We start from the raw sequence: 16,885 nt of genomic DNA, 5'->3' as shown, positions 1-16,885 counted from the left end.
TGTGTCACTGTTTTGATCTGGGGGGTGTGGTCCAGTGCTGTAGAGCATTTGCTTTCTGGGTGAAAGGAGAATCCATGATGGAAGTAAACTGTTGGTTTAAATTTTTCTTTGGGGGCTGTTTTTGTTAGTGCAAAGAATGGAAAGAGACGTTAAGTATTGCTCTAGGGATACTTTATGTAATATATGCTCTGGTTAAAAAAATACAGTGTTGTCTATACAACAGCATTGTAGGGTAGGGTGGAATTGGAAGCTTCCGGGCTGGATGAAGGCTTGGTTTCCCTGGGAGTGATTGAGTGGTTTGGGGAGCAAGGTTTGGAGGGTGGCAGCAGCTGAGGAGCAGGAAAGGGGGTGTGCTGTAGCTGGAAAAGGCCTCCTAAGGGAGAGCTAGTACCCCCTCTCCACCGGTGCCCACAGGACTTCCAGCTCTCTTTGGTGTGGCTGTGTGGGTGTTACTTGGCCCTATATGGCCCTTGTGTGGGTGTTACTGTTACTTGGCCCTATATGAGTTAAGAATGCCTGGAGAAAACAGAAACACTAATTCAAAAAGACACATGCACCCCAACGTTCATAGCAGCATTACTGACAATTGCCAAGATATGGAAGCAACTTAAGTGCCCATCAACAGATGAATGGATAAAGAAGATGTAGTGTGTATATATATATATATATATACACACACACACACACATACACACACATACAATGGAACATTACTCAGCCATGAAAAAAGACTGAAATAATGCCATTTGCAGCAACATGGATGGACCTAGAGATTATCATACTAAGTGAAGTAAGTCAGATAGAGAAAGACGAATACTGTATGTTTTCACTTACATGTGAAATCTAAAAAACAAAACAGAAACAGACTCACCAGTACAAAACTAGTGGTTACCAGAGGGGAGAAGCGTGGGGAGAGGGGCAAGATAGGGGAAGGGGATTAAGAGGTATAAAATAAATAAGTTACAAGGATGTAATGTACAGCACAGGGAACATAGTCAATATTTTATAATAACTTTGTATGAAGTATAATCTATAAAAATATTGAATTACTATGTTGTGCACCTGAAACTAATATAATACTGTGAGTCAACTATACTTCAATTAAAGAAAAAAAGTGCCAGGAGGAGAAAGTTTGGAGAGGGAAGAGTTCAGGGAGAATTAAGGCAGCAAGAAAGTCATTCATTTTTTTGAGACAGGACCCACGTGTGAACACTTGGCTCCCAAACGACTCACACTTTCCTTCATTATCCACAGACACCCCCAAACCACCTCTCATGTACTGGATTCTGACTTTTCTTTGTCAGCTGAACGTTAAAGAAAATTCTGTGTACAGCTGTGAGGGAAGTGCAGCGAGTTCAATCATTCAGTATGCTGAAAGCAAAGAATCCTGATGTTCATTGGAGCTGACTGGGACACCTTCTCTTTGTTAGTAAAGTTACTGCTAAATTTAAATAACTAATAGAGGTCAGACACCACTTAATCAATTTCTGAGCCTAGTCAGCTAGCTGTCCTTTTCCCAAGGGAAATAAGCTCCGTTGAGTTACTTAAATCACACTTTTCCCATTTCTTGAAATCATTTCCATTATCCTGCCCTAGAAAAAGTAGGCGGCTGCAGAAAGAAGGGTGAGACAGAATTATAAAGCCATTTGCATTAAATGAGCTTACTACATCACTCTTTGAGCTCCTCGAGCAGACAGGTAACACCTCCTAATAAGCACCAGCTGCACACAGATCAAGGTTTTTCTAATGAAACTGAAGGTGGGCAGTCAGTTTGGGGAGACAGAACAGACACGAGAATCTCACAGAACAGCCAGTGCAAAACGACTTGGCATAACCAACAGCACAAGAACTATCTGATAATCTGTGAATCTTTGCACTGAAGTGTGTGAATTGGGCAGTCTTTCAAGTCCTCTCTCTGCCCGCCCTTCAGAAATGGCCCAAATGTCTAGATGTGAAATTAATGAGACTTCTGCATGTCTCCAACCTTACTTCACATATGTATATCATTGTCCCTTGTCCTAGGCTCACGTTTCTCGATCCAAATTTTGAATCAGCCAAAATGCTTGTATGGACCAATATGTCATTTAGAATGGTACAGTTATTGATTTACAGTAAGGAATTATAATGAAGCGCTCTTTTAGGAGGGTTTTGTTGTTTTGCCATTTTAGCAAGAAAAATTTCATATGGTCCTATTTGCCAGTCATTTTGGTTGAGTTTTAAAAACCTTTACGTGATTGGATTACACATTCTTTCTATCTTTGCTCTAATGGGTGAGTTCAAGTAGTCAAGTGTATCTGAATTTTTAGGAGTCTCTTCTTAGGCTCAAATGACTAAGTCTGATGTCCATGTCGGGCCTTCATTAAAGGCTGGATTTAAATACTGGGTGGATCTGTCTTGGACCCTGTTCTAGGGAACTCTTCTTGTAGGTTCCAGATGGGGGAGCTCACTATAAGCTGGTTTTACCTGTAAGCCTGGCCCCGGGCGTAGATGCCATTAGAGCAACGCTTAGTGTCTTGGGTTTTAGCTTTATTCTCAATCCATTGGTCATACTTGCAGTCTACTTAACAGTTGAATGTAATGCTGTATTTTGATTTTTTTTTTTTCAAGTTATTTCAGAAATTACCACAGCTGCTTCTCAGTTACTCAGATGCTTAAGACTCCTGTTTCCATGCTGCTCGGCTGCTGCGGTTTTATTAACACCACAGCTGTCTGGGTGTAGCTTCTACCCTCACCCTCACCCCATCCCATCTGCCACCTCTCACTACTTCCTCACTTGCTATGCTTCAAGGTGGCAAATTCCCAGATAAGCTTCTGACCTCTCACCCTTACGGGCCTTAGGTTCATAGTAGCTTCTTTCACTGGGAGCACTTTCTACAGGTGGGACCCTACCCTGGGCTACTGCTGCCCCTCAAGGGTCTGCTTTGTATGGTAAGTGTTGATTCTTCCCCTTCCTTGACTTGGAAACTTTTGCAAGGAAACTGAAAGGTGCTTTCAGATTAAGCAGCTGTGGCGTGCCCACCTCCCCCCCCGCCGCCGCCGCCGCCGTCCACTTGTTTTTAAAGTTCAAAATCTTATTGGAAAATAGGAGGGGTTGCAGTCAAGGTTTCATCCATCTATGAAGGATGTCGCTTACCTTGGATACCCTTCTTCCTAAAGGTGTTTCCAGTCCTGGCCTGTTTCCATATGGGTAGCGTCCACAGGGAGCTGGTTTTCCTTGCCACCTCTTTTAAAGCTTATCAGACTCTCTCTCCAGTGCTCCCCCAGCAAGCTGTTACAGTAAGCAGAGAAACAAGCCCATTAAACTAAGAATCCAACGCTGAGTTTCTCTCTCCCTGCCAACCTCAGTAGAAAATAGTGACAAAGTATGTATGCATATAATTACTTGATGCATATAATTAAACACTTGAAACCAGCTTGATAGGGGACCTTCTTAATGCTTTTCTAAGTATGGAATTTTCATTTCAGAATGGGGAGCTGGAGGCCTGCGTTTTGTTTAATCCCTCATCTCACTGGGAGGAGGAGGGAACAGGTAAAGGAGAGGAGAGTCTTCATTTTGACCACAGCTCCAAGGTTCCGTAAGAGTCATTTTACTACCTGTAGAGTAGACTGGAACAGACAGACCTACTCTCCCGTAACTGTGTGTATTTTGGAGGCTGTGTAGTCTGATGAGGAGCTCAGGCGTCAAAGATAAAGCCATGCATGGCCCGGCTGTTCAGAAGAAGCATGGAAAGTAATTGGAAACTGTTTGTGTGATATGCTTGCTCATAGGAGTGAAAAATAGGGATATTCGGTATTTTGTACCATCCCAATGGAGTCTTGAAGTCACTCTGTGTGGGATGGTAGAGCACTAGGAGATCTGTCTGCCTCAAAGCTCTCCCCCTCTGGGGGCTGTTCTAAGTAAGAAGTGGAAAGACCAAAGGGTAGCTAGGGGTTGAACTAGAGTTTTGGTCTACGAAGCAAGTTTCACTGAGTACCTTCCGGGTGAGAGTTAGAGTATTATTTAAGGACATTGGCCTTGGAATCACAGCCCCCAGTCAGAATCCTGGCGCAGCCACTTTCTAGCTGTGTGGCCTCCAGCAAATTTACCATTTTTGTCTTCGCTTCCTCACCTATAAAACTGGAAAATGGTGACACTGCCTGCTCATAGGATTATTTTGAGAATTAAATAAGATGACGCCCACAGAGCATTTAGCGCAGGGCCTGACTCACTGAGGGCTTTTTGTTGTTCGTGTCACTACTGACTTGGGTATGGAAAAAATACATAATGCGAGCCCAGTGAGGGCACGAGACACATGTATAGTTTTAGGAAAGAGAGAGGGACTGTCAGCGTGCTGTGATGTGGAATGGGAGAGACTTTATGGAGGGGCTGGGATTGGGGCCGCCGTGTTGTACAACTCTGGGAGCAACCTTCACACTACCGTCTTTGTGAATGGGTCCCTCTGACTGGTACAGGTGCACCAGATGAGGTGGCGTTTGGGTGCATGGAAGAAGGATGAGGGTAGACTTGGTAGGAATGAACAAGGTTCTTTCAGAGGAAGCTGAGGCCTCCCAGCTGGCAGGAGAGCTGTTTGCACTGAGGATGAGTAGGCAGGCTTTGAGGCTCAAGGTGGTTCCGGGAATTTGCTGCTTTCCAGCTACAGAAAGCTGGGTGGAGTGAACCTTCTGGTGTAATGGATACAGGTCAGGGGAATTATACAGGTCAGGGTGAAATGCGTGTGTTCTTTTCACACTGCCTTCACTGAGAGTTCCTGGTGTATGGCTAGGATTGCATGTTCCCCAAACAAAACACTCCCTTATTTTCTCTCCAATTAAAAAATTTCTTCTTTAACATTACTCAGACCTCTTTCTCTTAAATACCACATTTGCTCCATCTGTGAAGAGACGAAGGTGTTGTGTGCCTTGTCCCCTGCTTCAATTGGTATAGCCTTAAATTTCTTCTTAACTTCTCTATGTGGTTTTTCCTTTCCTCTTCTTACCTCTGTGAAATTTATTCTGCTCTCTGTGGGCTCTCAAAGGCTTTAAGAAAACCATGGCATAAGTTAGGTGGCAAGAAAAAAATTTCCTTATCATTAGGCTTCTGTTTTTTGTTTTTTTTTTTTTTTTCTCGAGGCATGTCTTTGGTAGATTTCAATTTTGAGGATATAATAAAAACCATAGTGGCCCGAAGTAAATAGCATATTCAGTTAACTTGTAAATAACTTTAGCTCAGTAAACCTTCCAGCTATTTTAAATGACGCATTTTATTGGATATTAAGTATTAACATGATGACCAGTAAAGCAGGGTCAGCAAACTTTTCCTATAGAGGGCCAGATAGCAAATATTTTAGGCTTGCAGGTCAGTTCTCTGTGGCAAGTCCTCAACTCTGCCTTTGTAGTGTGAAAGCAGCTATGGACAACAGATAAATAGTTGCATATAGCTTTTTGCAATAAAACTTTATTTATAAAAATAGATAGCAGACTGCTTCAGAGTCAAATTTGGTCCACCAACCCTGCCCTAAAGGAAAGAGATTTTGTTGGATTGGAAAGGTAAATGGAAAATTAAAAGTAGGTAAATCACAACATTTTTCAGATAATTAATTCCACCAAAAGCTTGAAAAAACTTTTCTCCTATTGTTTGGATTAAACTTTATGTTTAATGATGGGTTTGTGAATAAACCCCAAACATCTTTATCTATATATTTTTTTGAATTTAGGATCTAAAGTTCAAAACAAGCCTCTCTTTATTAAGCAACCATTTATTGTTTTCTTTGTACCAGACACTGTGTAGGTCATTGGAAATTCACAAATAATTTAGGCACAAACCTTTCCTCTAGGGAGCCACTGTCTAGACAGTGCATCCTTGTTGCCACATGAGGGCCCATGCCTTGGACCACATCAAATTTACGGCTCAGTGTACCAAGGAACCTGCATCGAAAAAGAGACTTTTTGCGGGGGACACTCATCTTTTCTTTCTCTGTTGTATATCCACTTGGGACTTCTGTATCTCTTTATTTGCGTGTTGTTAGAAAAAGTCTGCTCAAAGAATTTACAAGTGGTGAAAATATTTATTTTAGTACTTGGTTGCCAACACTCTCAGTCTTGATAATTCAAGAGGTTGTGTGTTTTCCTGCCCTTTGTAGTTTTAACTTAGTCACCTTACATCATTTTGTGAATTTTTGTCGGCTCTCCCCATCAAATTATAGACCAGCCCCACCAGATTGCAGAGGGTAATATGCTAATAGTATCGAAATACACAGGTGTAGAGAATTGTCCTGCGTCTAGTCACCTTTCCAGAGTGTTCTTTGCACCTGAGCCGTTCTGGCCCCTGCAGACTGGGTGGAGTTGTTGGGAAGTTCATGAAGGAGAAGGCTCTAAAGTCCAAGTGAGTGTGGAATGTGAGTTCTCCGACCCCAAGTGGTGCGGACCGTTGAGCGCTGTGGGTTGACGCAGTTGGACAGGTATCCGTGATTCTGATAGCAGAGGACCTTGGGAGCCAGGCTGAAATTTACATGCGATGGAATTGAGGACAGATACAACCTTGTTCCATAAGTAGGAGTATGGAATGAGGAGGTGATTTCCTTTCCAGGGATTGTTCCTTTTATCAACAAAATGCAAGGGGGTTGGAGAGAGAGGGAGCGGACTCGGCTTCAAGATGAGAAAGATCTGGGCTCGGGAGACTTTGGAAAAGGCTTTGGAAGAAAGAGGGCTTTCATCTCTTTTTACTTTACATAATTATAAAAAATATCCCAAAGATGTGCTTTATTAGAGTTTATTGAGGTGAGAGGAGGCAGTTGTGGTTGAGGGAAGAACATTTAAAGAATAGAAATAAAAAGATACATTTTTACAAATACAGTTGGCAGAATATGTCAGTGATGAAGACACAATGAGGGAGTGAATCTAAAAATATGTAACTGGCAGCAGTTTATATATTCCTCTATAAAAAATACAGAGGAAAGGCCTTTTTTGTTTTGATGAAATAGTGGCTGGCTTTGAAGTAGAGGGAAATTCTACTTTGTCCCTTTGCGGTCATGAAGGGTCAGCTGGTGGGCATAAGATGGGCTCAGATTGTGGTATTTGAGAGTGCCTAGGACTGTGTGTAAGGTTTTAAACATATATAGATGTAGAAGAAAAGCATCACGCCTATCTGAAGTATTTTAGAAATGGAAAACAAAAATAATATATTGCAAAGGCACAATTTCCACAAATATATAACAATTCATAGAGAAGAGTATGATCTGCTTCTGGTGACATTAATTGAGTCACTCTGTACCAGGTGGGATGAAATGTAAATTGAAATCTATTGTTAGTATTTTGGCATTTTTTTCCCTTCAACAGGATAATCACTTTCTTATTTTTTAGTGTCCCAATTACCTTGGAATTAAAGTCCTGAGATAGAAAACTATGAGTTATATATTTAAAAACTTACTATGGAAAATGTCTTGAGAACAAATTATTACCGGAAGTTTTAAATATCTGCAAAAATACAGTAGCATAATGAACCTCCCATCTATTTTCTGTTTTTAAGATACAGAAATTCAGAATATTTGTTTTCAAGAAGTGAAGGCTGATCGTCCCAGTGTTCTATCTGGGGACAAAGCCTGAAAGGCAGGAGCATGACACGGTGGGACCTTCCCTAGCCCAGCTCAGATGCAGCAAAAACAACCACGCTAGTCTTTTGTCTGTTTTTGCCAGTGTTGATGCTCAGATCCCCCTGTGGCCAGCAGCGCTCAGCACCTGTGCCAAAGGTGATGCCTCAATTAAGACACTAACCAAAAACTTCTGGCCAGCATTCTGGTTCTAGCTAAAGCTAGACTAACTAAATTCTGCAGTGCCAGCCCAGTGCACACCAGGTACTTGGGCTTCTGACAGCTTTCTCTTCTACAGGAGGGTGGGTTTGCACTGGTTTGCCCGTGGGGTGATGGTTGAGGGTGCACGGAGCCAGCCCCCGCCCGCTCTGCGCGGAGTGGAAGCCGTGTGCCTGCATGGCACTGCAGGGGCATTGGCTTGTTTTTCCTTAGCACTGGCTGAAAGTCATTTCTGTTTTTAGATTTGCTTTCAGAATGTTACCTCTGGAGCAGAGAACACACGAATGGGTAGCTACCACTTAAGCTCCCTGTTCTTAGTTTTGCCCATACCTCATTGCCCTGAGAAATTAATTGAGAGCCCCAACAGGCAGTGCCTTCCATGATGAGTATACATTCTGTAATCGTTGCTAATGGGGAGTATTTTGTTATGTAATTTGTTTATGGTTCTTTTCGTTTCCTCCTGGCAAGTCTGAAATTATCCTCAAAAGCATGGCTGCCTGGGATTTTTATGAATAGATGTGGTACTGTTTGATTTTTCCCATCCATTCATCCATCCAGGCCTCCAGTAAACATTTATTGATATCTACTGTGTTTTTAATACTTTACTAGATGCTGGGGACACAGTGATTACTAAAATAATCTTTCCTTAAAGAGTTCATAGGCTGGGAGGGGGGGGCAGTTAGACACCAAAATAGTTAGTAACAGTGAGCTAAGTGCAGTGATAAAGATATGTGCAGCCTTTCAGGAGAACACAGTCAGCTAAGGCATCTGGTGGATGGAAAGGGAGGAGAGGACACCATGGGGAATTTCACTCTTGTTAAGGCCAAGAGTGGTGAGATTATGGGCTGGAGGTGTAACACAGTTGCTCTGTGACAGAGTCAGGTCTGTTCAGCTTGCTGATGAGGTGTGGGGAAGTCTGTGAAAGGGATACAAGTAGTGTAGCAACGTAGATATATTTGTGTTCTGGAAAAGTCTCTCGTGTTTATGTGCAGTCTGGTTTTCAGGGGCCAGCGACTGGAAACTCAGGGAATGCTGAGGTGCCTGAACTATTCGTTCATGCATTTCATTAAGTAAACCTTTCTCAGGCACCTGCTATGTGCCCTGCTCTGTTCTAGGCACATGGAATATTCGTTCACAAAGGAGAAGCAAAAAGAGAAATAGTAGTAAGATTTTTTGAAGTTATTAATACCAAATAAATTGCAGAGTTTGCTGTTCATAATCATGCCAAACTTTTGAATACATGCTTGTTTTATAAAGGAATATGCTGATTTTATCTTGGATTTGAGCCACTTCTGTGGTACAAATTAGTAAAGTTTTATTAAATCAGCTCTTGAGATTTCAAAGATTGATTATTCCAGTCTGTAGATTATTCTAGGCTGTAGACTCTCATCTTTCTGCTCATTAGCACCTCTACCAGAGACTGGGGAGGAGGGAGGAGAGTGAAACTTCTGTTTGACTTGCTACTTGTTAGCGGATTTGGTAAAGAAAGTGATGAGATTAATATTTCATATAAAAAATTGGATTGCAAGTTGTCTATGGTCTTGTTCTAGTCTGTAGTTCTTACTCTCTCCGAAGCCTGGGTAACTCCATGTCTGGATGTATCTGGTGGGTGTGTGTCTCACACCCTGAGGGGTCAGATTAACCTTGGAAATTTGATGTGAGCAAATAGCCCAGGAATTAATATACTTTATTATTTTACCTATCACATTAATCGCTTGCAGTATGAAATAAGTTACTCTGGTCTGATACAAGGACATGGAATTTATTTTGTTATTCCTCTGATCTTTATTTTTACTTGAACTTTGCTGGTATAGTTTAGGAGTAGGAATTTTAAAATAAAAACAAATGACAATTCCCTGAGGCCTTGGAGAGGTAATAGTACCTACCTCCTAGGGTCAAGGTGAGGATCGTATGAATTAATATAATCAATGCCTAAGGTCCGGCACTTGGTAAATATTATATAAATATTGGCCATTATTACTGATCTATATACTTTAGAAAATCAGTCAAACTTTGTGTGAAATTAATAAGCAACAGGTGAGAATCAGGACAATACTAGATGATACAATATCTAGATAATATAAGACAATACGGCATATGAGACTAGATAATATAAAATTATATCACCTTTTACTTCACTAGCAAGGGCAGACTAGATGTTTTAAAATACTTAGGTTCAAGGAAAGTTAGAAGTGTTTATACTTGTAGACTTAACGTTTGAAAAATTCTTACTACGAACTGAGGAACAGGTAAATACAGCATTTCGGCTGTGACTTTTCTTCAACAGTCCCCCAAATAATAATTCTGAAGAATGCACGCAGAAACATCAAAGTCTGTGACTAAATATTAGATAGCTCAGTTTATCGGCCACTGTGCTCACCAGCCCTATTTCAAGACAAATGAAACATTAATGTAAACTGTTCTGAATTTTCTAAGAGGTCTACTCTTCCTTAAATAGAGGACATACAGACTCTTAAATAGTAATATACATTCTGCAGTTCAGCAGCTTTTCAAGCTACGATTTTTATAACCATCTTTTGGATTTGAAGATGCAGAATCTGGAATTTCTACTTTTGTTCAATTCAGCAAGCCTTTCTCTAGGTGCAACTGGAGAAGATGTTGAGCACACCGAGAGGGAGGGACGGAAACTAAAGCGACTTGTTTCTTGGCTGCAGTGACCTCTAAGCAAAATGAACCAGCTCTACATATGGGTGGTGATGACTTTATAATTACAATTAGAATAGTTTTAGTACAAGAAGTAGGCCTTGGAGGGAAAAATGTAAGCATGTAGGCATTGTATGAACTGGAGAATAATCACCAGTTGTGACTATGGACCCCTTTTCCAGTGGGTAATGACTTCTTGGACTCTGGCTATGAGTTGACAAATGGATTCTGTCATTTTGGATATCTTTTGGAAAAATGAAAAGGAAACAGGGGCAGCATATTCATAAGGAGAAAAAAAAAGGGACCTTGAGCGGGTGGGCAAGTGGGAGCAAATGTCTCAAGTGCATGGAGCCTCCAGACCTTGTGAATCATGTTGTGATTGCAGCATCACACCTGTCATGTGTCTGCAGGTGTTTGGAAATAGTCTTGATATCCACGAGCTGATAAATGTTACGTTTGGCATTGTTCTCGAAAACTCCAGGAGAGTTAAGGCTGGAGAGTATTGAAAGGCCAGTGTTCCTTATGGTGATAGCTGTCCTAGTTGAAAGAACTGAAGTTCTGTGATAGGAATGATACTTCCTGTTATATTAATACTGCAGCTTTCCAAGGTATTTAGTCAGACAATGGCATTATTATTTTTTCATTTTTCAATATGGATTTCTCCATTTATTTATGAGATAGGCTTTACCTTGAACGTAGGAACAACTAGTTGAAGGGGAATTCAGCTTTGTTCCTTTTTGCTGGGGATTTCCTCCATCACGGCTGGGGAAACCCACACATCCTTGTTTGCAAATTCAGCATTCATCAGGCATTTCCAAGTGCCTGGAACTGTACCATGCACTGTGGTTCTCTCACCTCTGGATACCCTCCCTACTGAAAATGTGCTGATCTAATTCAGAAGATAAGAGGAGGACTTGCATGCCTTATGTGGAGTCTGCTATGGACTAAATGTTTGTGTTCCCCCAAATTCATCTGTTGAAGCCCTAATCCCAATGTGATGTTATTTGGAGGCGGAGCCTTTGAGAAGTAATTAGGTAATGAGGGTGGAGCCCTCATGATGGAATTAGTGCCCTTACAAGAAGAGACCAGAAAGCTAGCTCTTTCTCTCTCTGCCATGAGCGGATACAGCAAGAAGGCATCTGTTGGCAACCAGGAGGAGGGCTCTTATCGAGAACAAAATTGACTGGTACCTTTAGCCTGGACTTCTCAGCCCTCTGGAACTGTGAGAAGTAAACATTGTTGTTTAAGCCACTCAGTCTGGTATTCGTTATACCAGTCCAAGCGGACTAAGACAGGGTCTATGGGCAACTTTAAAGGAATCTGTCCTTCAGCCTTTCATTAAATGTTACAAAATTATGCTACTGTCCATTATATATATATATTTATAACCAAGTTATTTTTAAGTCAAGTATTTTAAAAAATGTTAGCTGCTTAAGTCAGATTGGAAGTAGTTGATCACTTTTCTTTAAAGTCTAAAATGGAATAATTGCTGGAGTTGAATATCAGTGTTTTTTATTCCAGACAGTCTGAAACATGAATACTCATGCTGGGAATTCTTGAGTCAGCATGTGAAAAGAAAAAGGCAGTGTCTGCCCAGTGATCAGAGGCAGTTAAGCAGGGAAAGACAAGCTAATGCTGGTATGGGCACAGCAGTGGAACCTTCGTCTGCCTTGTTCCCTGGATATAGGACTCATGATAATTAAGAATCAGCAAGCTGACATCTGAGTTTTCTACATAGAATTTCCTCTGTGAGACTAGCCAGTGGTGGTGTGTTAGGTGCTAGGAAGAAGCCATCCACTCAGTTGTTAAACAGATGATTGGCTTGTAATTTGTAAGATTTTTTTCTGGTGGCCATTGCCTAGTTAAAAACAAAGACTTCAAAATATCGCAAGAGTAGAGTACTGCAATAATAATAATATCCTAGATATGCTGTGAACTTTTTCCTAAAAATAGCCCCTGTGATTAGGCTCCCTGCCCTTTCACATTTGCTGTTTTTTTTTTTTTTTTTTTTTACGCGGGCCTCTCACTGCTGTGGCCTCTCCCGTTGCGGAGCACGGGCTCCGGACACGCAGGCTCAGCGGCCATGGCTCACGGGCCCAGCCGCTCCGCGGCATGTGGGATCTTCCCGAACCGGGGCACGAACCCGTGTACCCTGCATTGGCAGGCGGACTCTCAACCACTGCACCACCAGGGAAGCCCACATTGGCTGTTTTGAGGTCTCATTTTCCAGTGCTGTAAGGATTGATATTACTAATATATGTTAGTAGATTTGTCTCCAGGTTTCTCCTAAAGCTCTGGAATATGCCTGTTATTAACATTATCCAGCAACTTTTTAAAAGGGAGTTTTTCTAGACTCTTTACATTTCTTAAACAACCAAGATGACTCTTTAAAAAGTCATAATTTTTGGCTTTTATGACTTCTCATGTTTTCAAACATGTGAAGGAGCTTTTAGGGTTGGTTGCACAATTTGATTTGAAATAAATAAATAAAACTAAAATCCGATGGTGTACTTCATAAGAGATGTTTATCTAATTTAGAGGTAGCTTTTTGTACTCTGCAGGGAACCTTATATTTCAATGGTAGGTGCTACTTATTCACTATTCACAAATATTTCACTAATGTCTTCATATTAGGGTAGGTGGCTGGTGGTATTACTGGCTGGTGGCATTTCCCACCAACAGGGCATTGCACTTCACAGGTGATCTTTTCTGGAGACCTTTGATAATTACACTACCATACTTGAATGTGGAACCCAACTCTGGACATTAAAGGATAAAGGGCTACTGGGCTGTCTATCCCAGGATATTGGACAGATGATCACTGGAGAGGCAGTAGCTGGCAGGAGCCCTAATAATCTTCTGTGGTTGGGCCTCAAGAATTTCATCTCTCTTCCTTCTCACACAGCTGCCTCTATGGTATTGAGATCTTACTCAGGATGATGGGTTGAATGAAATTGGTCTGGAATTTCACTCTCTCCTTCAGAAGTGTTCAGGAATCATTAGAGCTCGACTGTTCAATACAATAGCCACTAGCCACATGTGCCTGTTTAGATTTAATAAATTAATTACGAGATATAATTAAGTTATATTTACATTAAAAATTCCTCTGTTGCACTAGCTGCACTGCAAAAGCTCCAAAAGGAACATGTGGCTAGTGGCTACCATATTGAATTGCATTCCAAGTTCTTTTGGACACCAACATCTATGGAGATGCAGTGGCATGCCCCAGGTCATGTAGCTAGTTAGTGCAGAATCAGGAGTTTGCGCTAGTTTAACAATTAAAAAATGTATATATAATGTAGCTCTTCAGTTTTGGGCATCATAATTTTAATTAAAACGTTTGTCCCTGGAGTATTACATCCTTCTTCCAAAGTCTGTGAGAGAGACTCAATAATAGAGTTAGAGATTAGTTCTTACTACATAATTCTAGTTTTATAAATATTTGTGATTCACCTTAGGCTCCGTGTGTGTGTGTGTGTGTGTGTGTGTGTGTGTGTGTGTGTACACTTGCATGTGTGTACAGTGGTAGTTTGCCACATGTGCCATATATTGCTAACCCTGGTCTATATGATGCCCATCACATAGAGGACATGGGGATCTAGAATCAGGGTATTGGAGTTGGACAGGACTTTTGAAGGTTATCTAGTTTAACCTTGCACATACTCTTGACAAGGCTGTTGATGATGAGAGAACTTCTAAAAGAGTTCATTTCTTTCCACAACTTCTAATCTCGTTTTTTGTTTTTTTCTTTTAGTATCAAGCTAACCTGTTCCTTCCTTTAATTTCTACACATTGGTTCAAGTTGGGTCACAAAAAAAAATTTGCTCCCTCTGATATGCAGTCCTGTCAATACTTGAAGACTGTTTTCCTGTCATTCCTATGTCTTTTCTCCTATATGCTAAGTAGGCCTTACTTCCGTCAGCTATGCCTTATGTGACGTGTTTTGCAAACCTCTCACCATCCTGCTTGCTTCTGTCTGGACAGACTCCACAGGATGGCTTAGATCTGTGTGATTGAAAATTTCATCTTTCATTTGAATGTATCTCATGGCTAGGTACATTCAGAAAATCGCAAGTCTTTCTTGAGGGAAAAAAATGGCTACTATTATCTACCTGTAGGAAACATAGTAGCTTAGTTTTTTTTGGTAAGAAGTAATATAGTTGTCTGTAATAAATATGTATTACTTTTATAATCAGAAAATATTATTATATAATTTTAATAAAAGTACTGTTTCTCTTTCCAATCACTATATTGGGTAGAGTTTGGATGTAGTGAGTGAAACAAAAAAGTAATGTTCCCAACCTCCCTCCGTCTCTCCCTCCTTCCCCCCCTCCCTTTCTTTCTTCCTTCATCCCGTTCATTCACCAGTCTTTGTGTGCCTGCTGTGTGTCAAGAACCATGGCACTGGGGACACAGAGGTGAAGGAGAGAGGTTTCTTCCTTGAAGAGGGCATAAATGAGTGGTAGAACTATTCTGGCAATTGGGAAGGTTGCAGCAGAATTTGTTTAATTCTCTGTGATGACGCTTATCAACCCCAGCAGGTCTTTCTGTCTGTCCTTGCTTCTGAATTTCTGAAATGGGAATGGTCCTTGGAGTAGCTTCCTCCTAGGATTGTTCTAAGCCTTAAAATCAAAATGATAGTACACGGTAGGTGAGACTTCTGTGAAGATCATGGCTATTACTGTTGTGCTCTCGTTGCTACTGACGAATAATACTTTTTTGGCGGGAGGTCGAGTGACTAATTGCCCATGTTAATTTCTCTTTCTTTTTCACATTTTTCTTCCCCTTATCCAATTCTTTCACTATTTTATTATGAAAATTTCCAAGCATATAGAAAAGTTGAAAGACTGTTACAGTGAATACCCACATACCACCACCTAGTTTCTACCTTTTACATTTTACTGTCACATAATCTATCCATCCCTCTGTCATTATCCACTGTTAATGAACTTGCATTTACAGAGCTGATGTGTGGGAGTCATTTTCTCCGTGAACTGGAGCCCTTTTCCCACCATGGTTTTGCCCCTCTTCCCAACACTGGTAATGATGGTTAGGATGATGACGTGGGTACTCAGCACAAAGTACTACATTATTAACTCATTTAATCTTTATAATGATGCTAGTAGACAAGTGCTGTAATTAATCTCCATTTTATAGAAGGGGAAACTGAGGCACAGAGAGATGAAATGATGTGTCCCAAATCACACGACTAGTAAGGAAAAAAATGAGAAATCTGGTAATCACTCTGGTTAGGCTAGGTTTAAAAAAGTTTTTTTAATCTATAGAACTAATGGAAGAAATTTGAGATACCATTTATTATCATGAAAAATAATCTCTGCGTTTGTCTTTAGCTCCTAGTTTCTGGCCACTGCTGTGCCAGGAGCTGGGGTTATGCAGGTGATGAAGTCATGGTCTTCTCCCAAGCGAGTCTAATGGACAAAGCCATCATGAGTTGCTGGAAGGATCAGTGTTTTAATATAAACAATTTTGCTGGAATAGTTAGAAATGAAGGATTTCAGTAAAGGAACGTTACATTATGTATCTAGTTTTACTTCAAAGAAACCTTTACACATAAACGGTTGCTTTTTGGGGGTGTTTGTGACAGGATAAATGATTCCAGCAAATGAACACTACCTATTTGGAAGTGTCTTACTCTTTACAGACTTATTTTCTTTTGCCTTAGCAGAGGAAAATAATTTAGGGGAAATATATCCAAGGATTATTTACTTTACCCATAAAACATATTCTGATTAATGGTATTGTAAAGTGTACCTTAATTACACTTACCAAGTCATCTTATCACTTAAAAAAAATACTGTTCCTTCAATATGTTTTCCCTTTTATTATTATTTTTTAATCTATTTATTTTTGGCTGCATTGGGTCTTCGTTGCTACACGCGGGCTTTCTCTACTTGCAGTGAGCAGGGGCTACTCTTCGTTGTGGTGCGTGGGCTTCTCATTGCGGTGGCTTCTCGTTGCAGAGCACGGGCTCTAGGAGCGCAGGCTTTGGTAGTTGTGGCACACAGTCTCAGTAGTTGTGGCACATGAACCTAGTTGCTCTGCGGCATGTGGGATATTCCCGGACCACGGCTTGAACCCGTGCCCCCTGCATTGGCAGGCGGATTCTTAAGCACTGCGCCACCAGGGAAGTCCTCACTTTTATCTTTTTCAACATTTTTGTTTCAGTTTACCAGCACAGCACAAAAAGTGCAAATTACAACCTCAACAGAGGCCAGGAGCCTCTCCCAGGTGGCTCATATCAGTGTGTATGTGGATATGTTTCTGTGTCTCGCTGCTCCCAGGCCCATTGCCTTAGGAATGTACACTGTTGTGGCAGGGATGGAGTGAGGAACACATTAGGGAGGGTGTACAGGATGCAGAAACAAGGCGCAGCCATGACACCCTTAATCAACATTGGTTGAATGGCACAGTAAAGA

At 41.1% G+C, this 16,885-nt stretch overlaps 2 protein-coding genes across 11 annotated transcripts in view; one reads left to right on the top strand and one right to left on the bottom strand.

Annotated features, from left to right (window-relative positions):
* Positions 1 to 16,885, top strand: part of CARMIL1 (capping protein regulator and myosin 1 linker 1) — a 326,341-nt gene that overhangs the window by 81,083 nt on the left and 228,373 nt on the right. The gene's annotated exons all lie outside the window — the stretch shown is intronic.
* LOC131764413 (cytidine monophosphate-N-acetylneuraminic acid hydroxylase) overlaps positions 1 to 16,885 on the bottom strand; it is a 285,608-nt gene that overhangs the window by 258,565 nt on the left and 10,158 nt on the right. For 2 of the 3 annotated variants that reach the window (XM_067006584.1, XM_067006585.1), the window contains exon 2: positions 3,134 to 3,268. The exons of the other annotated variant lie outside the window; for it this stretch is intronic. The gene's annotated coding sequence lies outside the window, so the exon portion shown is untranslated. The remainder of the gene's footprint in view (positions 1 to 3,133; positions 3,269 to 16,885) is intronic. 3 annotated transcript variants of the gene reach the window in all.

This window comes from Kogia breviceps, chromosome 10 (assembly GCF_026419965.1).
Source record: "Kogia breviceps isolate mKogBre1 chromosome 10, mKogBre1 haplotype 1, whole genome shotgun sequence".
Classification (NCBI taxonomy): Eukaryota; Metazoa; Chordata; class Mammalia; order Artiodactyla; family Physeteridae; genus Kogia; species Kogia breviceps.
The sequence above is the reverse complement of the archived record's forward strand: the minus strand, read 5'-3'. Positions and strand labels throughout refer to the sequence as shown.